The sequence below is a fragment of the Amaranthus tricolor genome, chromosome 11 (genome assembly GCF_026212465.1).
Source record: "Amaranthus tricolor cultivar Red isolate AtriRed21 chromosome 11, ASM2621246v1, whole genome shotgun sequence".
In the NCBI taxonomy this organism is placed as follows: Eukaryota; Viridiplantae; Streptophyta; class Magnoliopsida; order Caryophyllales; family Amaranthaceae; genus Amaranthus; species Amaranthus tricolor.
Genome location: NC_080057.1, coordinates 12,620,175 through 12,629,344, shown reverse-complemented (window position 1 = coordinate 12,629,344; position 9,170 = coordinate 12,620,175). Strand labels below are relative to the sequence as shown.

At 33.0% G+C, this 9,170-nt stretch overlaps 1 long non-coding RNA gene across 1 annotated transcript; it reads left to right on the top strand.

Moving 5' to 3' along the window:
• Positions 1-2,600: 2,600 nt before the first annotated feature.
• LOC130826829 (uncharacterized) lies at positions 2,601-8,641 on the top strand. Its single transcript, XR_009047133.1, has 4 exons — positions 2,601-2,769; positions 4,420-4,489; positions 4,903-6,295; positions 6,998-8,641. It is a non-coding gene; the product is annotated as an uncharacterized LOC130826829 (long non-coding RNA).
• Positions 8,642-9,170: the final 529 nt, after the last annotated feature.

Sequence of the window (9,170 nt, the reverse complement as noted above, 5' to 3'; positions counted from 1 at the left end):
TAAATGTTTGTGTTGGAGTCAAAAATATGAAATAGGAATTTTGAATGTAGTTATATATTGAAGTGCAGGTAAATAACAAATTTATGATTTGAGGAGTAAGATGGTTATCATTCGATAAGGACAAATAAGCTTTGGGTTGCATGATGTTCTTATTAAAAGTTGTGTACATTAGTTGACTATGGTGGCATAGCAATTTTATGTATAGTGAGTAGTAGCTTATCGACTTGCATAACCAGCGTCTTGTAAGCGATTGCATGTCATGTTCCGCGCATCTCAGCTGAGACAACACTTTAGAGACAATTCACACGTTCTGCAGCCGAACAATTCACCTTGGATGACACCTTACAGTATGAGGAGACCCCCGTTCAGATCCTAGATAGGAAGGCGCGTGATACATGTTGAGGTAGTATAGCGCTTGTGAAGGTGCTATGGTCTAATCACGTTACCGAAGAAGCCACGTGGGAGGCAGTAGATGCCATGAGACGCGATTATCCCTGGTTGTTTGCTTAGGCATTTCTATGTTTATCGCTTTATAGCTATTGCATCACCTTAGTCTTTGTGAGTTAAGTTCGAGGACGAATTTCATTCTAAGTTGAGGGACATAGCTTTACGATATGTATGTTAGCTAGAGATTGGAATATATGCTGGAGACTTAGTTTAAACTTCGAGGACGAAGTTTATTTCAAGATGGGAAGAATGTAACATTCGGGAAAATTAATATTTTAAGACGAGTAAGTTTAAGAGAATTATCAGTGCGAGAATGATCCTAAATACACATGATAAAAAAAAAAAGAAGTTGTTTTTAAAAGATCTCAAAATTTCAACTTGAAATATATATACTCGAGTCAAGTATTCTTGAAATTGTTTTCCAAAAGATATTATATATACTCGGATAACTGGCAAAAGGAGTTGAGGACCAAACTTATCGAGAATTGCGATGATGTTGTGCAAGAATGATTCGATGCAAAGAGTTTAAAAGAAACATTTTGGGAATATTGAAAGTTATGCGTTAATTGTGTGTTAAGATTGAAAATCTATAAAGGAATAAAGAATGTAGAAAAAGTATTTGTGACATGTTCAATTATGGGATGAGAAATTTTAATTAAGGGACGTTTCGAAAGGAAACAAAGGTTAACACAATTAATAGTAACTTAAAGTTATGTTGTAGTAAGTTTGATTGAATGGCCTATACGTGTTGAGGATAATGTAAAAATATAATTGAGAAAGCTTTCAACGGTTTTTAATGAATGAATGATAACTTTGGGACTCTATAAAGGTTTTATTGATGGTAAAATGTGAATTAAGAAAAAAGGGATCAACTGGAAGTTTAAAGAATACTTAAATTGTGAGAGGTTTGACTTTGTAAGTGAGGAAATGTTTGGTTATTAAAGGTTAAAAAAAAAATAATTTGGGATTGTATGAAACTATTAATGGTAAAACTTGAGTATAATAGAATAATGGTTTAGGAAAAAAAAATACGAATTTGAATGTCTAAAGGTTATTGAAGTTATCGGATGAATTTGTTAAGGAATTTGACGTTTTAAGCGTTAAATGAAGATTAGGGTTGAAAATGTTATAATTCAAAGTAAGTTGACAATGATTGAGTTTTGACTTATTAAAAGTTGATAGAAAAATGATTGTGGATATCTTTAATGAATATGAGATTCAATAAATGACTTAAGGTATTCATCTCAAAGTATCTCGGAAGTTATAAGAGTTTTAATTAAAAATTTAATTGTAATTGGGAAACAACAAGTAAGTTGATGATTTAATATCTCAAACTAAGGATATAAAAAGGTTGAAATGACCAAATATATAATTAAAGGTATAAAAGATTTTGAAGTAAGGTATTTGATTTAATGTACATGTGAACGTTCACGTAAAGTAAATCGAGGTTGAAGTTTTAAATTTAAAGGTTTGGAGTAATTCAATTGAGATTAGTTGTGTTACCAATATGTAATTCATCTTATATGATTGAAAATTTATAGATATAGTATGTCTTGAATCAAAGTTGGGGAGTAACTAAAGTTTATTTGGTTCTCATTTCACAAAATTCGAGTTATATGTTATGAAGGATGATCAGAAGTGTAGATATAATTTCGGGGACGAAATTATTTTAAGTTGGGGAGAATGTAATAGACTACATTTAATAAAGTTTAATTATAAGTTTATTAAGCTGATTGGGGTTATTAAGTAAGTTAATTCGAGTAATAATATTATTATTTTGATAATATTGACTCAAGTATTTGATTTTTTAACATTTTCAAGAAGGAGGTATATTTTATTTAATGTATAAAATTCGTATAAAGAGTACTTCGATAAAAGTATATTTTGATTATATTTTATTAATTGATTACTATCTTATCTTTATAAAAATAAATTTAAATAAAGTATTGAAAAATAAATTCCTAAATGCAATCCTTATTCATACAACCAATTACGAAATTTTACTTATTTCGTAAATCGTTTATTATACCCTACAGCATGTCTTATATAAGATTGTCTTACGATGAGACGACTTTGATAGAATTTAATGGGTCAAAGCTGAAAATAAAACCAATCTTATCCCCATCTAACCGACATACCCTTACTCCCTCATACAAAACCCACGGCTCCCACTCCCTCTCTTACCCTAACTCCCTCTTCTATCTCCCTTCTTCCTCCATTCTTTCCCCTCACAGGAAAAATCTCCTACCGTCATCACCAGGCCAGCCAGGCTGCAGCAGGCCACGAAGCCCAGCAGCCCTTCTCCTCCTCCTTTTATTGTTGGTAACCACTTTTCTCTCTTTTGTTATTTTGTTTTCAAATTTAAATGTTAGAGTTTTGTAATTGATTTGGGGTTTTTAAATCAAATTTAAGCATCAACTTGAATTTAATTAGAGTATATGAGTTTAATTAGTAATTGAGTTGTTTTTAGTGTTGATTAGAATTGGTTATTTGGATTATTTGAGTTCTAGTATCAAATTGAGTATTTGGGATTCTGAAATTTCAGTTCATAAACTGAACTTTCTGTTTTGGCTATTTTGGGGATGGTTCTGATTATTTTTGAGTTCTTATGTCTGCTTGAGATTTGTAGAACTTTAAGTCGCGGTCGTGTAGACACTTGAATCACCCCGAGATGAGTTCGTATGAGGAAGTTATGTCCAAAATACTAGTAGACTGTCATAAAGATCGACAATGATGTTCCGTTTTGTTCTGTCCGAATTTGTGTTGCTGTTTTTGAAATAGTTAGAGTCGTTTTGGGATTTTGGTATCTTCATGAGATTTGTAGAGCTTCGAGTCACGATCACGTGGGCACTTGAATCGCTCCAAAATGAGTTTATATGAGAGAGTTATGTTCAAAATAGTGAAATACTAGCAGGCTGTCTTAAAAATCCATAACGAACCTTCTGTTTTGGCTATTTTGGGATCGGTTTAATTGTTTCTGGATTTTATTGTCTTAATAAGAATAGTAGAGCTCTGAGTAATGGTCGCGTAGCCACTTAAATCGTCTCATTTGGTTTCCGTATGAGTGAGTTATGCCTGTTTTAGTAAGAGGTGTCCTAAAACCATTACGGGATTCCTAATTAGATGAGTTTTGTTGATTGAGACTAGCTGTTGGATATGTATATTTAGCTGCTGAATTATTGTTAGGAACTAAGAGTTGTGACAAGTTATGATAATGGTGAATAATTGAATAGATTGATACTCTTAGATATAATACCAGATACTTGTGAAACAATTTAAGGGAATGGATTCGTAGTGTCTTGATGGTGTATAGGTAGTGGTGAGGATTTGGATTTGAATGTTGTTAATGATAATTATAGGTCAAAGTGGTGATAAGAACTTAATTGTGGAATTATTAATTAGTATGAATTTACGAAGATTAGGATATCGATAGGATATTGAATGTGGAAAGTTTATGGAAACTTGATGTTCTTAAATGTTAGTTGATTCATGTGAATTTGCTAGTGGTGGATAGTTCTTTGTTGTAGCTATTTATTTAATAGTTGGGTAACTGTAAGTGTTGGATATAACCCTTGATTTTATATGATTGGTTATTCTTGAAAGTATCAGGGTTCGTGTGGAAGTTATTAGTTGAATGGATAAATTAGTTGTGTTCTTCTTTTAGAATAGCTGGTTAATCTTGTTTAGTTTCTTGGTTTGAGTTAAATGAACTAGAAGTGTTTGAATTGGAATACAAAGGGAATTGTGGAGACGTATGATCGTTACAAGGTTATAAGCTAGTCTTAAACAAGGTTATATTTTTTTTTATATATGTTGGGGTTAGAATTAGAACATGCGCAATCTTTGAAATTAGAATTATTAGAATAGAAGATGGAATTAAGATGCTATCATAGGAGGAGATACAATGAGTTATATGAACCTAGTTTGTAGTATCGAACGCTTTGTTGTGATGTTATGTTTGTTATGCTCCAGGAGACGACATCATCGAGGAACCTTTCTAGTGATCGTGAAAAAACGGACTTCGCCTCTTGAAGCGTTGTTGGTGAGTGGTAACAGTCCCTTAAAAAGGGGTCTGGCCAGGCTACCATTTGTAAAATTTTTATATAAAGTTTGTGAAATTTATATGAATGTGATAAATGTTTATGAATGATTATGCTGATATTGATATGGTCAATGGATCGGGCTTGCGAGCTGGTCAGTGACGGAGTTGAGGAACATGGTTCCCTACTCCCTGTTTTTAAAGTGAATTGTCATTGAGATATTGACTAGCTTCACCCGAGAGAGACATAGCCTTAGAGCTATGGATGTTCCTCTCAACTAGACTCCCTGTGCGCACATAGATCTAGGAAACTGATGTTGCTTTTAAACCATTGTTTTCAATTGCTGTGTTTAATTGTTTTGGATTGTTGCTTCTCACTCAGTTTAATCTGATTCCTTGTTGTTTCCATCTTTTAGCTGATTACAGATCGGATCCGGTCGGGAATAATCGGGTTAGCAATGTTGATGAGAGTGTTAAGGATGTCCTTTTGAGCTGAGACCGTGGAAGCTTATAGTTTGTATTAGGAATTTGTTTAATGTATATTAGTTCTGATTATGTTGATTATAATGGACTCGTAGTGAGTTGTATGATTACTTTATGTTTAGACTAGATATTTGGTTTGAGATTTAGCTGTGTGGGTTTCGTAATAGAGTTGGTGATTCCTTTGCCCAGGTTTTGGGATATGATTTAAGTTTCTTGGGAAATAATCCCCGTGACGACCCTGTTTACCCAGTCAACGGTAAGTCGGGTTGTTACACCTCCTTTGTTTTGTGGAACTAATTTCTCTCATTAGAAAACTTTGATGAAGATATTTGTGATTGATCAAGATATAGAACTTTGGGACATCATAACCAAAGGACCTAAGGTGCCAATGAAAAAGGACACTCAGGGCAATGATGTTGAAAAATCCGAGTCTGAATACTCACAAAGTGATTTGGAATCCGTGTTTAAAAACTATAGATCAATGGATCAATTGTGTTGTGCTTTAAATGGTACCGAGTTCAATAGGTTTCATTATGCACAAGTGCTAAGAAAATATGGGATAAGTTGGTTGTGACGTATGAAGGAACAAGTCAAGTTAAGGAGACAAAGGTCAACATCCTCATGCATCAATATGAAATGTTCAAGATGAAAAAGGATTAGAATATTAATCAAATGTTTTTTCGTTTTACATTGATTACTAACAGTTTGAATTTTCTTGGTAAAACTTTTATTAATGCTGAAAAAGTCCAGAAGGTCTTGAGGTGTCTTCCAAGATCTAAATGGGGTCTAAACGTAACTGCCATTGAAGAAGCTTAAGACTTGGTTGTACTATCACTTGACGATCTACTTGGAAAGCTCACAACTCATGCACTTACCTTACATGATGATGGAGAAAGTGATGTAACACCATCCATGAAGAATCTTGCACTAAAGGCAAAGAAACATTAAGAATCCTCAATTGAAAATGAGGAAATTGATGATGAGGAATATCCATTTGTCTTAATCACAAGAGGTCTAGAAGAAATCATGAAAATGCAAAAAAGATATAAAAAGTTCAAATCTAGAAACAAAGGTAAATCTTCTAATTCCAATTCTAAAATTAACAAACTTGCTTGTTTTGAGTGTGAATCTTCAGAGCATCTTGTAAAGGAATGTCCTAAAAAGAAAAAGGAATACTACAAGAAAAACAAGAAGAAACAAGCAATGGTTGCTAAGTGGAGTGACTCCGAAGGGTTAACCGAATCGAAAATTGAAGATGGTCAAGCTCACTTATGTCTAATGGCAAATGATGACAAAGATGACAATCTAAAACAAAACCATAAGGAGGTACTTGACTATCTTAACTTTTGTTCTAAAGACGAATTAGTTAAAGCTCTCTTTGATATGTTTCAAACTGAACAAATCATAAAAGATGAGAAAATAGAAGATTGAATTCGTCACTATGCCGAAGGTCGTGAAGACCTTATAAAGAAAAATGTATCGCTTATGGCTGAAAAATTAAAATTTGAAGAGACTGTCAAAGTCTTGAAAGAACAAAATATTAGTCATATGAAAAAGCTCATTGATCTTCAGAATAAAAACAATGATCTTGAATTTGATCTTAAGACTTTGAGATATGAGTCTGAGAAAATTTTACAATCCTTCACAAAGCTAAATGATTTTGAATTTAAATTTGTAAAAATGCTTACACGATAAAAAGGATCTAATGATAAACATGGTATCGGTTATAATGCTAAAAATAACTATAAGAGTCAAACCACATTTTTTAAAAGTGCATACAAGCATAGACGCTTGCCTATTTGCTTCTATTGTTGCAAAGAAGGACATCTTAAGTTTCCCTGTCCCTACAAACATAAGGACAACTATATCATAAAGAATACCTTTCCTTATGAATTACGTGAGGAGATAAAACAAATATGGGTTCCTAAAGGGATAAGACCACCTAACATGATCTACCCCGAATGTGCTCCCAAATTTGTCACTTGGTTGGCTAAGTAAGGTTGAGAAAAGTTATTTTTTATTTTGTAGGAAAAACAAAAATGGATCTTAGATAATGGATGTTCGAGACATATGAGTGGTAAAGTTTCTTTATTTTCTGAAATTAAATAAAAGTGTAATGGCTCGATTACTTTAGGTGACAAAGGTAAATGCAAAATATTAGGTGTTGACAAAGTTGGTAAGGATCCTTTTAAAGTTATTGATAATGTTTTATTTGGTTAAAGGTCTAAAATTTAATTTGCTAAGTGTGTCTTAATTATGCGATAAAGGTAATCAAGTAATTTTTGATAAAGAAAAATGTGTTGTCAAAAACCCTAACACCGGAGATACATTTATTACCGCCCTTATACATAAAAATGTTTATGGTTTGAATATTAACGAAATTGCAGCTTAAAATTTCAAGTGTTTAAAGGCTATAACGGATGATCCAAAGCTATAGCATAGAAGGCTTGGTCACATCAATACGCACACCATGCACGAATTAGCAAGTAAAGATCTGGTTTATGGACTTCCAACTCTTGACAACAAGCACAATCCTTCATGTGATGCATGCATTAGAGGTAAACAAGTGAGAAGTTCATTTAAATCAAAGAAAATGGTAAGCACTTCAAAACCATGTGTACTTCTACATGTTGTTCTATGTGGTGCAATGCGTGTAAGGAGCACAAGAGGTAAATCTTATATTCTAGTAATCATTGATGATTGTTCTAGATTTACGTGGATTGACTTTTTAAAGGATAAAGGTGAAGCCTTGAAGCCGTTTTCAAAATGTTGTAAAGAAATGCAAACTCAATTAAATCTTCCAATAGTTTCGGTTAAAAGTGATCATGGGAGAGAGTTTGATCAACTAGGCTTTAATTCTTTTTGTGAAAAATACGGTATCACCTATTACTTTTCATCTCCTAAGACACCACAACAAAATGGTGTGGTTGGAAGGAAAAATCACACTTTAGAAGAAATGGCTAGGACTATGCTCATAGAAAATGGATTAGTCAAACATTATTGGGTCGGGAAGTTAATATAGCAACCTATGTCTTAAATAGGTGTCCCATTATACCTATACTTAAGAAAACCCCCTACGAGTTATTTAAGGTAGAAAACCAAATATAGCCTACCTTAGACCATTTGGTTGTAAGTGTTTTATCCATAATAATGGTAAGGATAATCTTGGTTACTCATTAAATAGTAAGGCTTATAGAGTGCTAAATAAGTGAACAAGTACGGTTGAGGAAAGCATAGATGTGGTATTTGATGAATCCGACAATGGAATATTAAGTGAAGTTTTTAAAGAGTTAAACCTTAACAAATCTTTTGATGATGTAAGTGATGATGAAATAGATGCCAATGATCATAATGAAGATAAAAAGAAGAATATGCAAGATCCTATACAAAGTCTTGATGAGGATGAAGAAAACAGGTTGAGCTCATTGAATACTCACAGCCTGATCTTGAGACCTAACCTCAAGACCTGGAAAAAGCTCCTGAACGTACTGATTTAAATACTCCAACAAAAGATTCCTCGAAGGAAGTAGGAACGAGCTCTCTAAATGATCACACACCATCCATACTAAGAAGAAGGTTTAGATTGTCATCTCAACATCCTCCAGAAAACATCATAAGTGATCCAAACAAAGAACCAAAGGATATAAAAGAAGCAATACAAGAACCAGATTGGATCATTGCTATGCAAAATGAATTAAATGAATTAGAAATTTGGGATCTAGTTGAAACACCACTAGATCGTACTATTATTGGAACTAAATGGGTCTTTCGCAACAAGCTCAATGAGGATGGAGAGATCATAAGCAACAAAGCAAGGCTAGTAGCTCAAGGCTATAATCAAGAAGAAGGTATTGATTATAACGAAACTTTTGCACCCATAGCAAGGTTAGAATCTATTAGAATTATGCTTGCTTTTGCTTCATGTATGAATATAAAATTATATCAAATGGATGTTAAATGTGCTTTCTTAAATGGCTACTTACAAGAGAAAGTATATGTTAAACAACCACCTGGTTTTGAAAATCCGAATTTGCCTAATCATATATTTAAACTAAACAAAGCATTATATGGCTTGAAACAAGCTCAAAGGGCTTGGTATGACAGATTTAGCTCAATTTATTTGAGAATAACTTTCAACGAGGTAAAATTCATAAAACGCTTTTTATTAAGACTAAAGGAAAAATATTCTTTTTGTTCAAGT